This window comes from Zea mays, chromosome 5 (assembly GCF_902167145.1).
Source record: "Zea mays cultivar B73 chromosome 5, Zm-B73-REFERENCE-NAM-5.0, whole genome shotgun sequence".
Lineage (NCBI taxonomy): Eukaryota > Viridiplantae > Streptophyta > Magnoliopsida > Poales > Poaceae > Zea > Zea mays.
Genome location: NC_050100.1, coordinates 120,018,612 through 120,042,131, shown reverse-complemented (window position 1 = coordinate 120,042,131; position 23,520 = coordinate 120,018,612). Strand labels below are relative to the sequence as shown.

The 23,520-nt window shown below is 47.0% G+C and overlaps 1 non-coding gene across 1 annotated transcript; it reads left to right on the top strand.

Moving 5' to 3' along the window:
- Nucleotides 1-2,874: 2,874 nt before the first annotated feature.
- On the top strand, nt 2,875-2,955 carry TRNAL-AAG (transfer RNA leucine (anticodon AAG)). Its single transcript has one exon. It is a non-coding gene; the product is annotated as a tRNA-Leu (tRNA).
- The last annotated feature ends 20,565 nt before the right edge of the window (nt 2,956-23,520 follow it).

Below are 23,520 nucleotides of genomic sequence, written 5' to 3'. Positions count from 1 at the left end.
TGAAACAACAAAATCTTACTATAAATCAGTCTCAATATATTTTCCTTACAATCCAATATTCAAGTTGTGGATGAATGTAACTTAAGACTCTAAGTGTACGTTCAGCTTTAACGATCTCTTCCAACATACTAGTATATAAATAGCAGTGAGAGAAGAAAAATATCTATACTAGGCATTTGAGATCTAGTGGGGGTTGTAAGAATTTATATGGTCTAATTTTCCAAGCCCATATATAGAAATTTTAATAAATCTCAAATGCCCATTACCTTTGTTCTCTAATGATTTTTAATGTTTAAGCCTATGAGAAGAGGTGGAAAACACAATATTAATTAGTATCATGTTGCTAGTTGATATGGAATAAGGGATTCACCTATCTATATATATTTATCAATCCTAATGGGAAAAGACAGAAAAAATATTATTTGAAAGTTCATAATTTGAAAAATCCTACAATTAATGTTTCTCTCTTCTTGCTGCTACACTTTTGTCATAGTCTCTGTGTCGCGAGCGTATACGTGCACTGATGATTTGAAGAGCATGTCTCTGTAACCATTGTCTTCGTGAACTTATACAAAGAGATGACGAATAAGATTTTGGGAAGCACTTTTGGTGCGACTGATCCCAACTTTTAAGATGATCATATCCTATTAAAGTCAGACATCACATCTCGATGCATTCGTTTATTTGAAACGTAGATTGAAATAATTTATGTTCTGGTTCTTACCGGAAAATTATCGATATGAACATAAGCTATGGCGTGCAGTTTGTGAATCACATATTCGCAAATGGTCATAAAGAAATTCTAAAAATTCTAATTCGCGTGTCCGTTTCAGTGCAGAACCATTCAAAAAGTTTGACCCGTTTCTTCGCTTCAGAGGACTGTTTTGAGTCAAGTTAACGATATTCAGAGAACTATTCTAAGTCAAGTTAACGATATTTTGACAAGCCGAATTGCTGCTGCATAATTATTTCACTAATTTAGTTTATAGACCTTGATTTCAAATGGAGAACAAGTAAGTTTACAATGAACTCTGTGATTCCCTTGAAGCACTATTTATATCGACAATTTTCCGATAAGAACCAGAACATAAATTATATCAATCTATATTTCAAATAAACAAATGCGTCGAGATGTATCGATGTCTGACTTTAATAGGATATGATCATCTTAAAAGTTGGGATCAGTCGCACCAAAAGTGCTTCCCAAAATCTTATTCGTCATCTTTTTGTATAAGTTCACGAAGACGATGGTTACAGAGACATGCTCTTCAAATCATCAGTGCACGTATACACTCGCAATAGAGAGACTATGACGAAAGTGTAGCAGCAATAAGAGAATTAAAGTCACAATTAATTGTATCGATGTCTCACAATTAATTTTTCTCTCTTCTTGCTGCTACACTTTCGTCATAGTCTCTCTATCACGAGCGTATACATGCACTGATGATTTGAAGAGCATGTCTCCGTAACCATCGTCTTTGTGAACTTATACAAAGAGATGACGAATAAGATTTTGGGAAGCACTTTTGGTGCGACTGATCCCAACTTTTAAGATGATCATATCCTATTAAAGCCAGACATCGATACATCTCGACGCATTTGTTTATTTGAAACATAGATTGACATAATTTATGTTCTGGTTCTTATCGGAAAATTGTCGATATGAACATAAGCTATGGCGTGTAGTTTTTGAATCACATATTTGCAAATGGTCATAAAGAAATTCTAAAAATTCTAATTCACGTGTCCGTTTCAGTGCAGAACCATTCAGAAAGTTTGACCCATTTCTTCGCTTCAGAGGACTGTTCTGAGTCAAGTTAACGATATTCAGAGAACTGTTCTGAGTCAAGTTAACGATATTTTGACAAGCCAGATTGCTGCTGCTTAATTATTTCACTAATTTAGTTTATAGACCTTGATTTCAAAGGGAGAACAAGTAAGTTTACAATGAACTCTGTGATTCCCTTGAAGCACTGTTTGCATTGACCAAGGATGATGATAACGATGGTTGCAGAAATGCAGAATCACATGATCTTCAGCAACTGAACATCAAACACCAGCGATAGTAGACTTCGCCTTGGTCCAAACTGCAAATTCAATAAAAAATAAGCAGAAGAACTATCAAAATTATGCATAATTTATATTTTGGAAGTACTGTACTAATGCTCATCAAATCAAATCTAGATAAAGAGTACAACATCATGATCGTGCACCTCTTCTTGTATGGGCTTCATTGTTTCACTGATGTAGCCTACATTAGCAGAGGGATTAGAGCCCTCCTCTTGCCTGCACAGACCACACTAAGTCATAAAAAAAGGTTAAAATAAAATGGATGTCCTAAAAGCATAGTGTCAGACCACCAAGATTCATATCGTTATAAGAAAAAATTAGAACAAATGATTTACTATGCAGCCAAGCTGATATCCAAATTACCTCGAGCCTTCATCCCAATTAGAATGCCTTTCATGACTCGAATCATCTGAACATCCCATAATATATAGATTTCACAACAAAGAAATTCACAGAACTAAAACTATAGCAGAGTCAACCAAGAGGATATTTATACCCCTGAAGAATGTGGGAAAAAAATCCAAGTGCGAAGCTTGTAACCTCATCTTCAGATCAAGTGGAATTCGTCCCTGAGCAATCAGAAACAAGAACCGCCAGCTCCTCCGCCTGAAAAGTCCACATGTTGCCTTCACAGATGAAGCCTTAGTCTGGTGTGTGTCGGCCGGATCTTCTTCGTGTCTCATGGACTGATGGACACCAGCATCTGAGAACTGAACACGACCTCTTCTCATCAGTCAGTAACGGTGAGTGGCAATGTGACTGAATAAACAGCAGTATGTATGACGTGAATAATTTTACCAATTTGACGAGATGGCTGAGTTGGTCTAAGGCGCCAGATTAAGATTCTGGTCCGAAAGGGCGTGGGTTCAAATCCCACTCTCGTCAAATTAGTTTTTTACCCACCCACTGGCTGCAGGAATGCTCGTCTTGTTATTTCTTCATTAAATTATTTTAGATTTTTTCAATGACCATCAAAATTGTTCTTGATTTTACTTATCAAATTTTTTATTTAAGACTACTTATCAACTTTTTTATCGATGTAGTTATGGCTTCAGTATTTTTATGACTTGATTTTACTTATCATTTTTTTTATCGATGTAGTTGTGGCTTCAGGAATACTCGTCCAGTTATTTCTTACGTCAAATTATTTTTTGTTTTTTTTCAATGACCTTCAAGATTATTTTTCTTGATTTTACTTATCAACTTTTTCTTCAAGACTATTCTTCAAATCAAATATAGAATGACACAACCATCAGCAGCTGAACCTCAAACACAGTGGTTCCTTGGCATAAGACCTTAGACTTCGCCTCGGTCTAAATTATAATTTGAACCAAAAACAAGCATAAGAGTAACCATAAATAAGTTGTATTGTATAAACCATCAGAATTATGCATAGTTTACATTTTGGATTAATGTACTAATGCTCTTTCAAATCAAATCTAGATAAAGAGTACAACATCAAGATCAAGCTCCTCTTCTAGTATGGGCTTTAGACTTCAGTGCCTCACTGATGTAGCCTTCGTCTGGAGGGATCAGAACCCTCCTCTTGGTTACACACCTCTACCAAGGAAGCGAGGCAGGGTTCCACTACGAGGCCTTTACAAAGTTCCACTAGCTTCAGAAAACCCGCTACAGTTTCTAGGAAGCTCTAGTGCAGGGAACCCTCGCCTGACCACCATCGCAGCAAAATCAACCCAAGGACCTCCCTACACTGACCACTCCCCTACTGCCCTTGCCCCAATCGAGTAAGGTAGTCCTCCACTAGCTTTCCTAGTTAGTCAGCCAAGGGCGTCCCATACAACCGTTGTGGTAGCACTGTTTTCCCGGGTGGTTCTCCATGTTCCCATTAACATAATGATCTTATCATAAATAGTAAATAATAAACTGATAATAGAAAGTGTAATCATGAGTGATGTATATCTCCATACCCAAAATCACATAAAGCAATAGCATGTACTATCAAAAATTCAGTGGTAAAACAAGGTATAAAGATAGCCAAACTAGGGTAACCTATTGGGTTCCATCAAAATTAACCTATGCAGATCATTATGATTAATAAGAACATGACTGGTAAAAAGAAGTGATCAAGGGCACAACTTGCCTTCAACGAGCTCCTACTCAGCAGTCTCCACCTGCTGAACCCCTGGATCCTCTATGGCTTGCCCGTCTACTCGCATCAATACAAACATACATAGTATAGCAAAAATTAACATCACACCAAACAATAGAACATAATACATGATAATATTCTACGCTGTGTAACGAGATCGTAGGAACAATAAGCACTAAATTTGGAGCTACGGTTATTAAGTTATGAATTTCTGAAGTTGTTAAGTACTTGGAATAACATAACTCATGTGAATAATTTTAGTTCAAGTTTCTGTAACACCCCAGGTGTTACCTAGGGTTTTCACTCAAGACTACACAAGTAAGCCCATCATCTCATGTGACTTAAGTTAGGAAAAGTACACCAAATTTCGAGCTCAAGATCCTAAGTAAGTGCAACCCATCCTAGAAGTCATACCTTGGCTTGTCATGCACATATAATGGGGAGAATTGCCCAAAACCCTAATTCAAACCCCTTTGGACAAGTGGAGCACTAGAAATAAGTATGATCAAGAGGCTATGAAAACCACATGATCATGACTTGGGCCAATTATAAAAGATGTAGTACACTTAATACCCTACAAATGATAGTAAGAAAGTGACACCAAAAAGATTTCAGAAAAACCCCAAAAGGTTCACCAAAGGGTTGAGCATAAAAGGAAAATCAGAATTTTCTAAGTCCAAAAACCAAACCTTTTGCAAAGATCAAACATGTTCACCTTAATCCCAAACTCAAAACCACTTGGCCCAATTGACAAAGTGGCGCCAAAATACCCCTAGAACACCCTGGAAAAGTTTGAACCCAACCCTAAGTTGTTTGACATGACTTGGCACAAGATTTGTCTCGGTTTGGACAGCTAGGACAAAGACAACTTCCCACCCCCATATCTCTCTAACCCAACCACATCTCCCCTTGGAACTCACATGAACTAGGTAGCCCTAGGTGCAGGGAAGAGATCTCTCACAGGTCTTAGGGCAAGATTCGCACGTTTTGGCCGCTCAGCAGAGGGTAGAACAAGAACAGAAGCAAAGAGCCACGTGTTCGACGAGCTCTGAGCTTGCCAGAGCATGCCCGACGCCAGCCCCCGCGTGCCCCGCGTCGCGCCAAAGCCGAGCCGGCGCCGTTGCCCGTGCCCGCGCCAATAAAGCCCCCAGGGACTTCGACCGTACTCCTCCGCACGCGCTCGACCTCACTGGAGCACCAGATCACCGGCATTGCCCCGCGCACGGCGTGCCCGCGGCCACCCAATTGCCGGCCACCATATACCGGCTAGCCGAGCCTTTCCCAGCCGCGTCCAACCCTCGGAGTAGACCGTGCATGCCTCGGTGAAGCTCCCCGAGCAAGGAATCAAACTTTGCCTCGCCGGAGAAGCCAGTCCACGGTCGCCGGACTTCACCCGACCGTCGGTGAATGTAGACCGAGCTCCACGGTGAGTTATTCTTCAATTCCTTGCACGTGTCGACTCATCAACACCCTGTGAAGCTCCCCGTGCACTTGGATTGACCGGAATCACCTTGGTTAGGCCGGAACACTCGCTGCCGATGAGTTCACCCGCATGCGCACGTGGACCGGCCGATTCCGACCACCCCCGCCGTCGAGCCATACCTCGCTGTGGCCGCCAAAACCTCCCGGAGCCAACCCCGCCCCTCGCCGGACCTCTCTCGCCGCCGGTAAGCCGCGCCACCCTTTTTCCTTCTGCGGTTACTGTTTTCATAAGGGGAGGGACCTCGGGGGAGAAGAAGAAAAGGCCAGGGGGTTTTGTGCGCTGTCAGCGACTCAAGGGAATAGTGGCGCAGGGGTATAACTGAAGGGATTAGTTTAGAAAGAATCCAGGGTCTTCGATGCAAAGTGGATTTCCAGAAAACCTTTTTAATATTCTGATTTAAATGCAACCAGAACTTGAGAAATTCATAACTTCAGTTTGGTTCATCCAAATCAAGTCAAACCAATTTTGCCAGATCCTAAATAATATAAACTACTTAGGAAAAATATAAAACCCCTAAGTGTTGCAGAAAACTTTAAAGTTATGATTTAATTGATTATCTTGTCAAAAGCTAAAGAAAATAAGGAAAAATAGCTACACTATTAGACTGGGGTTAAGAAAATTCAGAGAAGTACTTAATCACTTCCTAACCTGTTTAAAAATAATAAACCCTTCTGTACACCAAATTAAGGTAAAGTTTGCCATTTAAATCATTTTTAGCCTAAAGTTAGAGAAAATATAAAAGGTATTTTAAAATAAAAATCAGGGAGCACCCACATTTTTGTTGCTCCCTTATTCAGTGTAGTTCACTAGAAAATTTTATTATACCTTTGTTTAGTACAAAAGAAAGGAGATACCTTTTAAATTAGAAAAACAAGGAAAACTTAGAAAAGCCCTAGACTAATAACCCTGAGGAGAAAACACCCCAAACCTTGGGATAACTAATGTTTTGTTATTGTAAACATAGAAAAATTATGAGTTCTGTTGTTTGACATTTTTCAAATAACAAGTTAGTTATAAGTATCTTTTTAGCATTAAACTATAGAAAATCATAACTAAATAACCACTAAGTAACCTTCTATGATTTTTGGCACAGAAGCATGTTATTACCTATAGACACCAGCAAAAATGACTCTTAGTACAAAAACCACCCCTAGTTAAGAGTTGTAGTGCAAAGTGACTCATTTGCCCCAACTTTTGTTATTTTTGTCCAGGGCATATTCTATTTATTCTGGACCTCAAATTTATAGGACAGACTGCAGTGACAAATAGTAACCCAATGTAATTTTTACAGAATTTTTGGAAAAAGTTAAATCACTGTTGTAGTTCAAACCCACACTAAAATTCATAAATAGAAAATGAAAAGGGGAATTAATAGTGAAGACTAATGTTACCTTAACCAAACCAGCAAACCCCTTGAGAGCCTACTAAAACATTTAAGAGGCAATCCAAGTCTTAATCCATTATGCTTAGGCAAAATCTCAAACCTAAATTGGTAAGCATAAACTACTAAGAGCCTTTTATAACCAGGAAACCCTATGTTATTCACTAACTTAGTTTTCTTCATTTAGCATAATGATTTCTAAATCCTACATAATCATAACATACATGTTTCTTACTCATTGCATTCAATAGATTGCAACCTCGCTGACGAAGAATACATCCTCGTGCCAGAGCAAGGAGTTGCTCAGGAGGTAGCCCCGGATCCAGCACCAGAGCCTGCCCCAGAGGATCTGCCTGCCCCAGCTTTGGAAGGCAAGCCCCGGTTTTATGCATAACCTATTTATTATGCTATTTTACTACACTTAATGTTTGTAGGCTTGTAATGTGCACTTAAGTATAGGAGTTGACTGAAACCTTAGTTGCATGAACTCAAGATACCTTTGAGATGGAAACTAGTATGCTAGGTCGAGTAGCTGCTTTATTAATCAGGGATCTCGGTAGAAGTCGAGTGATTTTTCTAGCACTCACGCGAGGTCAGGAAATTGGTTGTATCCATTTTTATATCGTAATGATGGTGGTCTGTGGACAACGGTACATGGGGATGCGTTGTCTACGAGACGGAAATTGGAATAAGGATTAAGGTGTGGTACCGTGTGTCAAGCGTTTGAATGTACTAAGCACATGCCGAGAAATATGGTAAATCGGTAAGCCTAGTACCTGATTGAACCTGCCAACAGACATATCCCCTCACGCCACCTGAGACATGGTCTCCCATTCCGGTTATGGTGGGTACAAGTGCGGTCACTGCACGACGGCAGTCGGGGTCAGTGAGGCATTGTACGCCAAGGCGGTGAGCCCTGATCTGTTGCCAGGGAATCGACGGGGACGATTGATGTGTGTGGGGACGGAGTGCCTCGCCATGTCGTGTGTTTAGGTTTACCTTGCAAGGTTTAAAAACTCGATTCGAATCATCTGCTTCTCGCAACTAATGAGACTGCTTGATCCATGCTGCTACATTGAGTAACAAGTGGAAATGTGATGACTTAGCAAAAGTTGTTGATTGCTAAATGTTTGATACCATGTATGATTAGATAGGTATACATTTAGTCTTAAGAGAGTCACACTAAAACTTGACAAAGCTAAAACTTGATTTATAGACTCAGCTAGTGCTTTTGGCAACCAAACCCCTCAGCCAAACAACTGCATGTCTAGAGGTAGAGGAGTAGACTCCTCACACCGGGTAAGTCCAGCTGAGTATTAGTATACTCAGCCTTGCTTGTGGCATAATTTTATAGGTTCTCTGGAGGACATGGTTGCTGGAGTGACTTGGTCGTCCATCTTGCCACCGGGATGGACAGTCGAGTGGGACCCTGCCTCGGCTGAGGAGGAGCATGAGGAGTGATGGGACAGGCTTCCCCATCTCTCTATTTATTTATCGTTAGTTTTATTCCGCTGCATTCCGAACAATGATGACTACTTTTGCTAAAACTCCAATGATGATGTAATAACTTTAAATACTCCTCAATGTATGGTTTTATGCTTTATTGTATTTGCTCTATGCCTCACCATCGACTGAGTATGTGGTACTTGATCCTGTCAGTGGCCTTATCGGACTAGATCCGAGGGATTGGTGTGTTATTCCCATTTAAGTGTGGTCTATCCTCTAAGGCGGGACTTAGGCACTTAAGTTGGAATAATTCGGGCAGTTCCGCCACAGTTTCATGTCTAAACAAAGTTACTAAGTGATAAACAATATTAAAACAAAATTAATGCCACTGGAATGGGTCAATTTGGAGTTAAAATGAATTTAATATGAATTTCACAAGTTTATTGATTTATTTGTGTACTAAAAATCAATTTCTATAAGTATTTATCCAATTTCTTTGTTCTCTCGGCCGAGCACTAAAACAGAGAACCACGGGGGCAGAACCAGAAGTTTTCCCCAGACTCGGAACAACTCAGAGGTGGACTGCGGGTTTATTAGTTGATTCCCTAGGGTCTCTTTAGCAAAAGAGCGCGGCGAAGGGGTATCGGCTGTGTCTAGCCGTTGGATCATATTTTAAAATCCAGGATTAGATCATGAGGCGGTACGCCACTCTTTTTAATCTATGAATCACCTCATCGATGGCGCAGATTTAAAACGCCCCAGATCACGCTGGATCCATTCGATTGTGATCCGATGGTTTGGGCCTATTGTACTCCAATCCGGAACACCTAATCTAATCAGTGCCATTGCCAGGCTGGCCGACGGTCCGGATCTTTTCCCCCTTACCCTCTCACCATGCTAGCCAGAACATGACACGGCAACGGCGGCGCCCTCGTCCGCAGTGGCGCCATGGCCGGCGTCGCCCAAACTCCAAATCGCACGCCCGAACACCGATTCGATTGTGGCAACACGTAGAAGATATCAATACGATATAGAAGAGAAGTTTCTCACTGAGAGTCTAGGAGCGCCCTGATCCACCCATGGGATGCGGCGGCAACCGAAGTCCGATGACGAATTCTGGTCACCACTCAGATCAATCTTTCCCCAATCCGCCACGAACTTGTCACCAGCAACCCCATCGAGCTCCCGGACTCGACCTGAACCCCCTGACCGTCAGTCGCGGGCGAATTCGGTAATGCCGGCGCTCTCTACTCTCCGCTCACCTCGGCACGACCCTAGAGGTCGAGGTTATCTCTGGTGTAATGAAACGAGAAGGCAGGGGGAGCTGCGGAGGGTAGATAAGGACGGGAGGAAGGCCTAGGAGTCCGCACGATCCTAGGGAAGTCGACGCCATTTGTTGCTCAAGCACGGGTCGTGCGGGGATAAGGGAGAAAGTGGTCGGACATCCCGGGTCCATGCGCATCGGCGCCGTTCGGTGGGGAGAGAAGAATAGTAGCGCCCACCTGACGTGCGGGGTCTGCTGTTCAGTGGGCAATGGGCCAAGCGAGCGCGCGTAGAAGGATAGGTGAGCACGCCCCACCTCGCAGCGACCCCGTCAGTGGACAGAATCGGCGAGAAGATCGGCGACCGCCCGGTGGGACCGTGGTGTCGGCGCCGCGCCCCTGAGTTGGGCCAAGCGCACAGGGCAACAAATTCTTGGGCCAAAAGCGATGTAGCCGGCCAAGCAAGGTTAGTGTTGGGGGTCTTCTTGCCTTCTGAAGGTCCTCAAGGCAAGAACACCTTCAGCAGTGTCAGTACCCTAAATCAGGAGGTACCCTCTTCTACAGCGTGAAGACGCCGCACCCATACGATGTCCCCTAGCCACGCGGGGGACGGCGTCTGACCCTGCCGCATGGGCAGGCCAAAGGGCGCCACATGGCAAGGAAAGACAACACATCCCAGTAAGTTCGGACCCCCACAGAAGGACACCAGACTCCTATACATATGAGTCCGGAGCCCCCGGATAGATCCAAACCTCAGCAGGGTCCCGGAGCGAGGAGGACCCTGGTATGAGCAGGGGTCCGGTGCTGACACGTGTCCGAGCCTTGCCCTCCACTTCCCGCTCAGGTGGAGACCCGTTGCTTGTGGCCCGCGACATAAGCTACCGGGCCGAAACCTGACGTGAAGTCGTGCAGCCCCTGCATTTATTGAGGAGAAGACGTGCCGCCTGCCACTGCGCTGACGGGCGACGTGCCCTCTCAGCATTTAATACGTCCCATCCCATTCGCTGGAAGGCGGTGTCAAGGTCATCCAGCAGGCGGCGCGCCTGCTGGGTCTGCTGGCGAACAGTACGACCGTGCCAGGCAGCACACTGTACTCATCATCTCTTCTACAAGAAGCTTCCTTTGCACACCAAGGATATGCAGATCTCGGGCGTCAGGGCACAAGAAGATTATCTCGACAACAGACATTAGTAGGCTCCAAGCACTATATTCTTTATGTCCCTAGGTCCACATGTCGGGGCCCAGTCCCTTTGTGCATACCCCCCTTCAGTTATAAAAGGGGAGGCATGCGATGTTACACACAAACGCAACCTTAGGTCACACCTTAGACTCGCAAACTCATACAAGCTCACAAGCAATACATCTCACAGTGGAGTAGGGTATTACGCTCCGGCGGCCCGAACCACTATAAATTCTTGTGTGTTCTTGAGTTCTTCCCATTCATTCCAACGATCAAGCAAAACACCTAAGCCCCTCCTCATCTCAGGATTTAGGGCGGGTGCACTCCGCCACCCGGCCGGAGATTTACTCTCTGACATTTGGCGCGCCAGGTAGGGGGCCTAGGCATTAGGTTTTTGCTTGATCCCTTGCTCAAGCATGATGGTGCAGATCATTGAGCACCGCGCCGAGACTTCGGTTGACTTTGCGGTGGAGGGAGAAGCTGCTTCCTCCACACCGCAGGTTCCCAGTCGCCCAGCACCAGTCACCCCTGCTGTGCATGCCGCACGGTAGCGCAAACGTCCCGGACTCCATCAAGGGCGTCTCCGGGGGCGTTGTTAGCAGCCAGGGAGTTGTTGCGACACCATCCAAGCTCCACGGCTTCACCAGGAGCCATGAAGTAATGGCAGGACGACATCGACCGACTGCTCAGTATGGCACATTCTACCTCGACCAGGTCGAAGAAGCGGTCATTCCTGCGCCAACACAAGGCATCAGCATCTGTGCGCTCGCCCTCAGTAAGGGGCGCACATACCAACGACCTCTGGGCAGAGCTCAACCGAAGGCGTGCGGGAGAGGACGCTCGAGTATCCTTGGAAAGGGTGCACGAGCACCGCCAAAACATCGATGGTCGTGACCTCAATCAAGAATTCGCTGCGGTTGCACCGCAGACACCAATGAGCACCCGATCCCAAATGGGTGTCCCCTTGTCCAGTGTGGGCTGCGCCGCTCTTGCGGATCATCTCTGCGTGGCGTCCTGGCCGCCCAAGTTCCGGCCGCACCTGCCGGAAAAATACGACGGAACGACGAACCCATCGGAGTTCTTGCAGGTGTACGTTATCGCCATCACGGCGGCAGGTGGAAACACCGTTGTGATGGCAACATATTTTCATGTGGCCTTGTTTGGACCTGCCTGGACCTGGCTCATGAACCTCACCCCGGGATCAGTCTACTCCTGGGAAGAACTTTGTGAGCGGTTCGTGGCAAACTTTGCCAGTGCTTACCAACCGCACGGTGTGGAGGCCCACCTCCATGCAGTGAGGCAGGAGCCAGGGGAGACTCTCCGGAAGTTCATCTCCCGCTTCACCAAGGTGCGAGGTACGATACCTCATATTTCTGATGCTTCTATCATCACAGCCTTCCGACAGGGAGTACGTGATGAGAAAATGTTGGAGAAGTTGGCCACACATGACGTGGAAACTGTCCCCACGCTCTTCGCTCTGGCTGATAAGTGCGCCAGAGCCGCCGAGGGCCGTGCATGGCACTCGGCCCCACAAACTGGAGCTGCCTAGTCGGGTGGCTCGGGGGCCGTCCTCCGGGACGGACAGAAGAAAAAGAAGAAGGACTGCGGCTACCAGAAGCCGCGGTCCATCGCTCTAGTGGTCGCAGCAGCGATCGGAGGCCAGGGCGACCGCAACAAATGCCTGCGGCCACAGAGAGGTGGCAGCGGTTCATGCCCTATGCACCCGAACGGTCGCCATAGCGCCACGGAGTGCTGTGAGATCATTGACCTCGCAAAACACGTCAGCGAGCTGCGCGAGCAGTCTTCCAAAGACGGCTCCTCGCCTCACCGCCGCCCTGGCAAGGAAAAGGTGGACGACGGTGAGGTGGCCGCAGCTGAGCGGGACCTTGGGTATCAGTCGCCCAAGAGGGACCTGAAGGATATCTTCGCCGGAGGCTCCTACTCCGGTGAAGACAACTAGACGGACCTCCCACGAGTCCGGACTGCAGACAGGTACATGCAGAAGTGACCACAGCCAGCAACGAGGGCTCTCCATGTCAAATACAGACGGGAACCCTAGGTCGGGACCTAGCCCCACGACAACTACCATACCAAGGAGGGCTCCGCAACTCTCCCCCAGCTGGGAAGGACCGTTCGAAGTAACGGGAATGCACCGACCCAGGGGCAACCATCTAGCTACGACTGGAGGAGTACCGTACCCCGGTGCCAAACATCTCTGTAAGTTCTATCCATAGAGCAAAACTAAGGGGTCGAGTCTGTTTCACCTTTTTGTAACTAAATGACGCATACGTGTATGACAACCCGGTGGGGTCTGCCCCCATGAACCCGGCCTATTGGTCTACACACATGCACGACAAGTTATAAGGAGAAATTACCCCCCTCAGCTGTGCTCTTGTGATAGTTCCATCTGGCTACTCCATGGTCCTACCTTGCAGTCTTTCAGATAATACTTTTTAGCTAACCCACCCGTATGGTTTCCATCCGTCTGACATGGCGACGTTCGAATTGAGCAGCCAAGCTTGCAGTTTAGGGCCCCTGATACGAAAGAAGGGAGGTCCGACAGCCTGGGGCCGACTCTAGAGAACGGGACCCCGTTCCATAGGGTGGTCCGGAGCCCATGTAGCCGCTCAGCCAGGTCCTGTACCGTGGGCCTACATGCTCCACCACCCCGTGACGGGAACTTAGTATCTAGAGTTATAAGTCCTGCGGGTCCGACAACCTCGGGACCGGAGCTAGAGAACGGACATTAGTCTCCTGGGGTGGTCCGGAGCCCGTACAGCCGCTCAGCCTAGTCCCGTACCATGGTCCTGCACGCTCCACCGCCCTGTGACAAGTGTCCTAGTATCTAGAACCGCGACCCAAGGGGGTCCGGACAAGCAACTTGGCCACCCGGACTAAAACCTGCAGGTCCCTAGCATGTATCAAAGGGCGACTAATGTCAGACGGAGAACCCTATGAGGTGTACTACTAACGCTTCCTAGCTAAAAGTTGTGTACAGATCCAGATCTCGGCGAGTTTGCCTCCCGAGGATTGTTGACAACCTTTTCAGAAACGCTGGTATCCAACCTCAACACATCAAGCCTGCATCCGAGGCGGGGGGCCAGGTACTAAGGAGAAGTCAACAACATCGCACATAGCAGGAACAGGCGTTACACAGATAAGTATTAAATACTGCTTAGAAGGCATTATTTAATTCTTTACAAAAACAGGGGAAGGCTTGGGGCCGGTTCCAAAGAACGGATGCCCGTCCCATAGGGTGGTCCGGAGCCTATGTGGCCGGTTAGCCTGGTTCCGTACCCAAAATCCTGCACACTCCACCGCTCTGTGGTGGGTGTCCTAGTATTTAAAACTAAAGTCCTGTGCGTCCAAGAACCTGGAGGTCCGGCTCTGAAGAACGAGCACTTGCCTCCTGGGGCGGTCCGAAAACCATGTAGTCGCTTAGCCTGGTCCCGTACCGTGAGCCTGCATACTCCACCGCCCTGCGGCAGGTGTCTTAGTACTTGAAGCCACCATCTAGGGGGTTCAGACACACAACTGGGCTACCCAGGCTAAAATCCTGCATACATATGTTATTACATTTTGCTCTCAAGCAAATGTCATTACATTCCCTTACAAGCAGGACCCCAGCTCCATTTCTGCAGGAATAAACTACGCTGCACCAGCAAGAGTCGCGCTGGAAGCTAGTTCCGGATGGCCCCACCAACCATAGCGACCACCTCTGCACCAGCAGTGACAACAACCTCTGCTCCGAGCGGCTTGCCAGCAGCAGCGATCACCTCAGGGTGAGCGCTACTGCGGATAGATCCTCGCCCCCGACCTCCTACGGGGGGTGACAGCGAGGCCATTAAAGCCAAAGGGCCAGAGGTCCGGCGGCAGGTGGCACTGACGGTCTCGCCAGCGGAGGCAACCACCTCTGCAGTGGGCAACCTCACCAGCGGAGGAGACCACATCAGCCCCACTAGTGGCAGCGACCACCTCTGCACCGATGGGCAGCAGCTGCACCAGCACGCACGAAGAGGTCTTCGCTTCTGTCCTCACTGCAGGAGTGAGGACAAGACCATCCAAGAACGCCGCCGCCGCCCCCGTGGCGTACGACGTCTTATACGACCTCCCGGTGCGGCCGGTGGCGCAGGAGAAGCCGTGGATGTGGCCAACCCGCGCACGGCGTGACCGTCGCCCGTGCGGTGGACGGGCAGCCACGCTCCACCCCAGCGGCAGGAGGCAGCGTCGGAGGCGGCACCAGAGCCACCCAGGCCGGGGAGCCAGACACGCGGCAGCTGACGGCGCCACAGACGGCCGGCCTCGCGTGCCTAGAGTTCGCCTCCTCCGCAAAGCCAGCGAACGCCCTTCTCCCCCGAATGCTGGAGGAAGAAGCGGACCGCCAGCCCACACGGAAAGCAAAGCTCCCACTCGGCTCGCCCTCCTCCCCAGCATGGATAATGAACATCCTTGAAGATGAGGGCAGGGGGGAGGCCGCATCCCGGCTCGCTTCTCTCCACTACAAGGCTGGTAGTCATCCTTGTGGATGACCACCGGCCGGAGGTTACGACCGGGCTGCGTGATGAAAATCTTTGAAGCCGAATGATGGTGGTAGGATGCCGACTCCCATGGGGTTGCACCCCTCCAACAGTAGCAAGAAGACAAGATCGGCGACACCACCACGAGCGCGCGCCCTCTGACGGTGAAGTCACCGGAAGAGACGACCTTGACGTGGATCCCTCTAGAGAACACCGGCGCACCCCATCTGGAGGCCCGGAAGGCGAAAGGGCGTGGTGGTCACAGAAGGAGCGAGGCATGTCTACTGCCCGGGAGATCGACCCCTTATTAAAGGCACATCCCCCCACTCGCGCCCCTGAAGGGTCACAGGTGAAGTCTCCCCCGACGTGCACCAAGGATCCCACCTTATGACACGGGGGCCAGGCCCCGCATGTCATACAGACCAACCCTAAGAAGGAGCGTGCAACTGCCCTGCGGTTACGTGCCCCTTCATTTTCGGGGCAACCAGCGGTCAGGAAGGCGAACCGCCGCGCAAAAGGCATGCAACCGCCCCACGGTTAAGCACCCCTTCATCTTCGCCATATCCAGCGGTCAATGAGGCGAACCGCCGTGCAAGAAGCGTCCAACCGTCCCACGGTTGTGCGCCCCCTCAGCTCCGCTGCAACTAGCGGTCCAACTCAGGGGCCCAGGCCCACATGTCATGTAGCCGACGCGTCGGTTACCAGGTGCGAAGAAACCGCACCGCCGCTTGCGACAATGCAACGTCTTCTGGGGGCTGTCATGGGAGTCTGAAAAGGTAAATTTTTTAGAACCAGTGCAGCGACTCGAGGCAGCCCCGTGCATGGCCCAACAGTGCCATTAAGTACGATGGTCACGGGCCAGTCAGCCGTGGGAATGGGCGCGGCAGTTGGCATGGCCATAGGCGGGCCGGCAGTAATTGCAGCAACAGGCACGCAGGAGAAGCGGTCCAACCGCCAATCAGACTCTGGTCCCACCTGCAGGCTCGCATCCTCCCCTGAGGCGGGCCCGGAGGCCACTGTCAGTACCCTAAATCAGGGGTACCCTCTTCTACAGCGTGAAGACGCCGCACCCATACGACGTCCCCTAGCCACGCGGGGGACGACGCCTGACCTCGCCGCATGGGCAGGCCAAAGGGCGCCACGTGGCAAGGAAAGACAACACATCCTAGTAAGTCCGGACCCCCACAAAAGGACACCGGACCCCTATACATATGAGTCCGGAGCCCCCGGGTAGATCCGAACCTCAGCAGGGTCCCGGAGCGAGGAGGACCCTGGTATGAGCAGGGGTCTGGTGCTGACACGTGTCCGAGCCTTGCCCTCCACTTCCCGCTCAGGTGGAGACCCGTTGCTTGTGGCCCGCGACATAAGCTATCGGGCTGAAACCTGACGTGAAGTCGTGCAGCCCCTGCATTATTGAGGAGAAGACGCGCCGCCTGCCACTACGCTGACGGGGGACGTGCCCTCTCAGCATTTAATATGTCCCGTCCCATCCGCTGGCAGGCAGTGTCAAGGTCATCCAGCAGGCGGCGCGCCTGCTGGGTCTGCTGGCGAACAGTACGACCGTGCCAGGCAACACACTGTACTCATCATCCCTTCTACAAGAAGCTTCCCCTGCACGCCAAGGATACGCAGATCTCGGGCGCCAGGGCACAAGAAGATTATCTCGACAACAGACATTAGTAGGCTCCAAGCACTATATTCTTTATGTCCCTGGGTCCACATGTCGGGGCCCAGTCCCTTTGTGCATACCCCCCTTCAGCTATAAAAGGGGAGGCATGCGACGTTACACACACACACAACCTTAGGTCACACCTTGACTCGCAAACTCATACAAGCTCAGAAGCAATACATCTCGCAGTGGAGTAGGGTATTACGCTCCGGCAGCCCGAACCACTCTAAATCCTTGTGTGTTCTTTAGTTCTTCCCATTCATTCCAACGATCAAGCAAAACGCCTAAGGCCCTCCTCATCTTAGGATTTAGGGCGGGTGCACTCTGCCACCCGGCCGGAGATTTACTCTCCGATAAGCAGGATAATACAAAGGCATGCGCGACATGATGATTCGGATGGAAGCCGAAGCTATGGTTGAAGAAGCTTTGGCTTAGTATTATGACGAAGTCGAAGGCCGTCACCGACTCAAGGGAAAAAGATGTTTAGTCCTTAATTATTCGCATTATGATTGTAAGTAAATGTGAGGGACATGAATGTAATTGTGTCCGGGCTGCGTCCCGCGCCTATAAATAGATGAACAGTACCCCTGTGCTGTTCACGCTGGATTGTAATCTCTCTTGCATCATCTTTGCATTCTCACCTTCTGGCGAACCAAAGGTATCATTGTATTATAAATACCATTAATGTTAATTTTTATCTATGAATATAAATATAAATAAATTGTGAGGATCTAATCATTACCTACATTCTTTAATGTTCTTTCGTATTCTTATTTATATTTATACTTATATGCTTAAATGATGAAGGTATGTCCTTCATGACCTTCGTCTGAAGATCATTATATCCGAAAGGAAATAATACTTTGAAGGACGAAGGTCTTTAACCATCAACAATTGTGTTGCCTTGTTCTTGATTATAGCATTTGAGAACAAGTCCACAACAGTTAGATCTCTTTTTCTTTCCTTATTTTCCTTTTTGCCTTCTTTCCTATTCCAAATTCAAATCAACTCCAAGTTTAAATTCAAATTTTTGTGGTAAATATTCCTTCACATTAACTGTTTATTTTGAACATAGTATGGGATACATTTATTTATTTATAAATTTTTTTCATTTTGTATAGTATTTCTCTCTTTTCTCTTCTAATATTTCTTCCACTTTCCGAAATTGTACTTTTGAGTTAAATCCAAATTCTATAATCATCATCATATTTTTCATTAATATTATATTATCGTTAAATGCACAATCAACCAAAACCTTCAACATGATGCACTGATTTAAGGATGGGCCTTAATTAATTCTTTAAATATGATTATTCCCCTGATATGATAAGTGGATGGAAAAACACGTAACGAGATCAACTATTTTATAATTTTTTCATAATTTGGGCATTACATCTGCTTTGCGTAGAACTGGCAGCCCTAGCAGGACCGCACGATCTTGATAGAGTCCGCTACTACAGTCGACCAGTAGAACCCTTGCCTGAAGGCGTTGTCGATGAGGGTCCGAGGTGTCGTGTGGTACCTGCAAGCCCCTGAGTGGATTTCTCCTAGCAACTCATGCCCTTGGCTGATTGGTATATGTGACGGAACCTCCCAAGTTATTAGGCACACCTACAGTTGTCCTTGTCCAATGGACCTTGGACAACCATGTAGATGCACATAATCACTTGACAAGTTCGGTAACTGTATCCTTATTTCCTCGCTCAAGAGCGTTTCACCCATCATGCAGATATTACATCACATCGGAGGAAAGAATAGCGGAAGCAATTACAATAACTTAATTTACATTCATTCAAATATAGAGAAAGAGTATTATTGTTATTACAAAACAAGGGTGTACGAGTGCATAAAGTATTATTATTACAGACTTGGGAGGCAAAAACCCCTCCCGCATAAAAGTATATTGTTTTTTGAGTGGGAGGGCAATATCCTCCCGCGGCTTTACTACTGAGGTTCTTCTTTGGCACCACCTTAGAAAAAAAACAACAAAAGTCTGTTGTTTCCTCACCTACAACAATATGGGTTCGAAAACCCTGAATACGAAGTGTACTTTCGCAAGTCTTACCCGTCCAAAAGAAAAGACTCTCAAGGATATGCTGGTTTGAGGGAGTTAAGGTAAGGCTGATCAATTATCAAAGACTCTGTTTTGCAGAAATGCTTACTAAAAGTGGATCCTTAAAAATCCAGTTTTATTAGCATATTAAGTTATTACCTGTAACTAGAGTTCTTTTCTACCAGTAATACTCAAAAGTGTAATAAAGATAATAGAGATAATCTCAATAGTTTGTGGCCTCTACTATTCATTACATGTGATCAACCCTAGTTGAAAGTGGATAATTAGAACAAGGAACACATAAAAAACATATGCATCATGCTGGATTTTATTTTGTGTGCATTTTGTGACAATAAAAAATAAAATAATATAATATAAAAACAACTATATTAATATCCAAATTGGGAATTTAACCCTAATTTGCAAATTTAAGTTTAGAAAAGAGAAAAAAAGCTACTATCCCAAAATAAAACAAAGTGTATTATAAGTAATACCTTACTATGGAGGTTTGACCAACTTACGCAGTAAAAAGGAGTTTAGATTCGCAAGTAAGTTTGCACTCAAAGTTTGGAATTCAAAATAAAGAGAAAACAAAACAGAAAAGAATAAATAAAGAAAACTTTGCATTGGGCCGTCAATCACAACTCACAGATTGGCCCAACTGGGCAAACCTCGAGGCCGACCCAACTTGCTTGCACCTCCTTCAGTGGGCGCGCGTGCTGCCATGCACTCACCGCATTGTGGGTCCGCGTGACCAGCCTCAGGTATTCCTCTGTCGAGTGGGACCCACGCACTATCCTCATCCCTGCCGAAATCACGCAAATGTCGTTACCACCACCACCACTACGCAGCTCGCGAACCGCGCGGGCGAGATCCTCTCGCTGCATGTCGCGACCATAATATAAGGCATTGGCCCTCTCCCCTCTTCCGTCTCTTTCACCAACAAAGCCGGGGAGAGTTGTGAAGAACCGGGGGGAGCACGCACGGTGCCAAAATCCCTGCTGTGCGTAGGAGAAATCCAGTGCTGGGTCGCGGACATCGCCAACTCGTCCAGCATCTGGTAAACATCAATTCTCGCTCGCCGTCATTTCATATTTGAGTAGGACTCAATGCTGGCTTTGGCGCGTCACGGGTGTCCGCACCGTTGTGCATCTTCTTCCGGCGCGCTAACCCATAGCATCATAGGAGTCGAGCGGACTTTGTTGAGTTGCGGGGTAAAGATTGGGCGCGAGTTAGAGTCCGTAGCAACCAGTTAATCGTCGCGGCGACGGGAGGGGGAGAAGCCATGGGTAGGGCCCTGGCGTGTCCGCCGTTGGGCGCACCACAACTATGCCTGGGCGTCTCGCCGAGGAAGATAAGTGCTTGGCCGTTGATCCTGTGATCGAGGGCTGTAAAAAGGTGTGTGCATCGCGGAAGCAAGAATGAATCTGGGCCTGTGACTGAGGACCCTGGTGACCAGCAGATAGAAGTAGCTGAGCAGGAGCTCATTGAAGGCAAGTTGTGCCGTTGTCCACTTTTTACCCAATAATGTTATTTAATATCACATGTTCATGCATAGGCTTAATTTTGATGGGATCCAATAGGTCACCCTAGACTGTTATTCCATTTTACCTTGCTATCCCTGAATCACTTAGGTAGTTTTGCTATTGCTTTACATGGTGTTCGGATAATCTTTCATTATATCCATGTTCCAATTCTTTTGTTATTCTATTTATGTTCATGTCAAGATCATTAATGTTAATTGGAACATGGAGCTTAACTTGAGAAACACGTGCCACCACAAGGGTAGTATGGGATGCCCTTGGCTGACTAATTAGGAAAGCTAGTGGAAGACTACCTTACCCGAAAGGGGCAAGGGCAGTAGGGGAGTTGCATGCAGGGAGGTTCTCGGGTTGATTTTGCTGCGATGGCGGTCAGACGGCGAATTCTTGCAGGTGCTCTTCCCATAAACTGTAGCGGGTTTTCGGAAGCTAGTGGAACTTTGTAAAGGCCTCGTAGTGTTACCCTGCCTCACTTCCTTGTTAGAGGTGTATGGGGCCCATACAACCACGTGGCAGATGGGTAACATGACTTGTGGGTACAGGGTACAACCTCCGCAGAGTGTAAAACTGGTATACTAGCCGAGCTCACGGTCATGAGCAGCTCAGGACTCTCGCATGATTAATATATGGAACTTAAATTCAATTTGTCATTTGCATTGCATGGGATTATGTATTAATTTTGTTCTATTACTTTTATTAAGGTTTGGTATTTACTTACATTTAGTAACTGCTAATAAAAAATTGACCAACTAATTAAAAGCAATGCTCAGCTTTAAACCCTATTGTTGATTAGCCTTACACATCACATGAACTCCCACCTTTGGTGAGTTCATGCCCACTAGTTTCCCCACAACTTGTTGAGCTATGATCATGTGTGAGCTCACCCTTGCTGTCTCACACCCCTCCCACAGGAGAAGAACTGGTGGTTTAGAAGGAGCCAAAAAGCGAGGAGTTTGACCTGATCTAGGTGGTGTTTCCCAGTTGACTTGCACCAAGGATGATCCTTAGTTCGTTTTATATTTATATTTTATTTTGTAATAAGACTTCCGCTATGTAATAAATACTCTGATGTTATTGTGACATTTATCTCTATGCACTCTGTTATTATATATGTTGTCTTCTTGGCGCATGTATGAGATGTACCCGGCTTTGTTCCTTAAAGCCCGAGTGTGACAGAAGTGGTATCAGAGGAAATGTTGACTGTAGGACGAAACCTAGATAGAAATGGACAAAACCCTTACCTACTTACCTTACCCTGATTCATTCTATACTTATCTTATCTTGATCCTGTCTCACCTTTTGCTGTCATACTCTGACTACTATTATCTTTTCTACTCTAAGACAAGATGGATTTCACACCTTGGAATCCTACAATTATGAACTTTTTAAGAGATAGGGAACCTAAAACAAAACTATTTTCTCTATTTAAAAATGTTGGTTGATTATTCTGATGATAAATGTCTGATTTGCTTCTTTGATTGATTGACATATTATATATGGACATCTTAGCATGTACCACCATAAGGTAATGAATTAGCTATGATAGGTAAAACATTAATCTGCTTAGCTAATAAATCCCCAAAGTAACATGCCTCGTAATCACCTGCCTTGTCTACAATCCTTTCTCTCTTACCATATGTTTCTAACTCAGATGGTCAATACTAGGAAGGGTGGTAGCATTGATCTACCTCCCAATCGACACACTCGGAGGATATTTAGACAACCACAGCAACAACAACCAAAGATGGATCCTCCACCGCCTCCACAAGCAGGAGTGGACCCAATTGTTGCAACATAGATGAGGATAATGCAATAGATGGCTGACACTATGGCGGATATGCACGCGCAGATGCAGCGGGAACGCCAGGAGATGCGCTAAGAGCGAGAGGATATATGACAGGAGATGCGCCAGGAACGAGAGGAGATATGCCAGGAGAGAAGGGCACAGCAGCAATAGCAACAACAACAGCAACATAAGCAATCACCACTGTCTCCACCGCCACCACCAGTTCCAGCCCGAGATAAGCACAGGGAGTTCATGAGCCATAAGCCACCAACATTTGCTAGTTCACCTGATCCACAGGATGCTGATGATTGGCTGAAATCTATGGAGAAGATGTTGATTATTACACAATGCTCTGACCGGGAGAAGGTTCTATATGCTTTTGGTCGTTTGACAGGTCCTGCTGCTGATTGGTGGGATTCATATACTGCTGCCACGATGCTGCTGATACTATCACATGGGCGGAATTTTCTACGCAGTTCAGGAACTATCGTATACCAGCTGGACTAATGAAGATTAAGAAGAAGGAATTTCTATCGCTGAAGCAGGGAAGTATGTCAGTCAGCGAGTACCGCGACAAGTTCATTCAGCTATCCAGATATGCACCTGATGAAGTTGCTGAAGATGAAAGGGAGCTGGAGCACTTTATTGAAGGACTCAATGGACCTCTGCAGTATGCTCTAGTGGCACATACATTTCCATCATTTCAGAGGCTGCTCGATAAGGCCCTAGCTACTGAACACAAGCGTGTTCAGCTAGGAGATTTGAAGAGAAAGGATATATACCAAGGACAAGGAAGCAGCAGTGTTCGTCCATGCTACAGTTCACCCCAGGGTACACCAGTTCGCACTGGCAGAGGCCAGCGCCCAGTTCAGCAATCACCTCAGAGGACTCCACCGACTCGTCAGGCTACCCCCACTGGTACCCCGACGAAATTCTCAGGACTGAGTGCAGGCACTACTTGCTTCAAGTGTGGGAATAATGGACATTATGCAAATGTTTGCCCACAGAGGATTGCTACTACC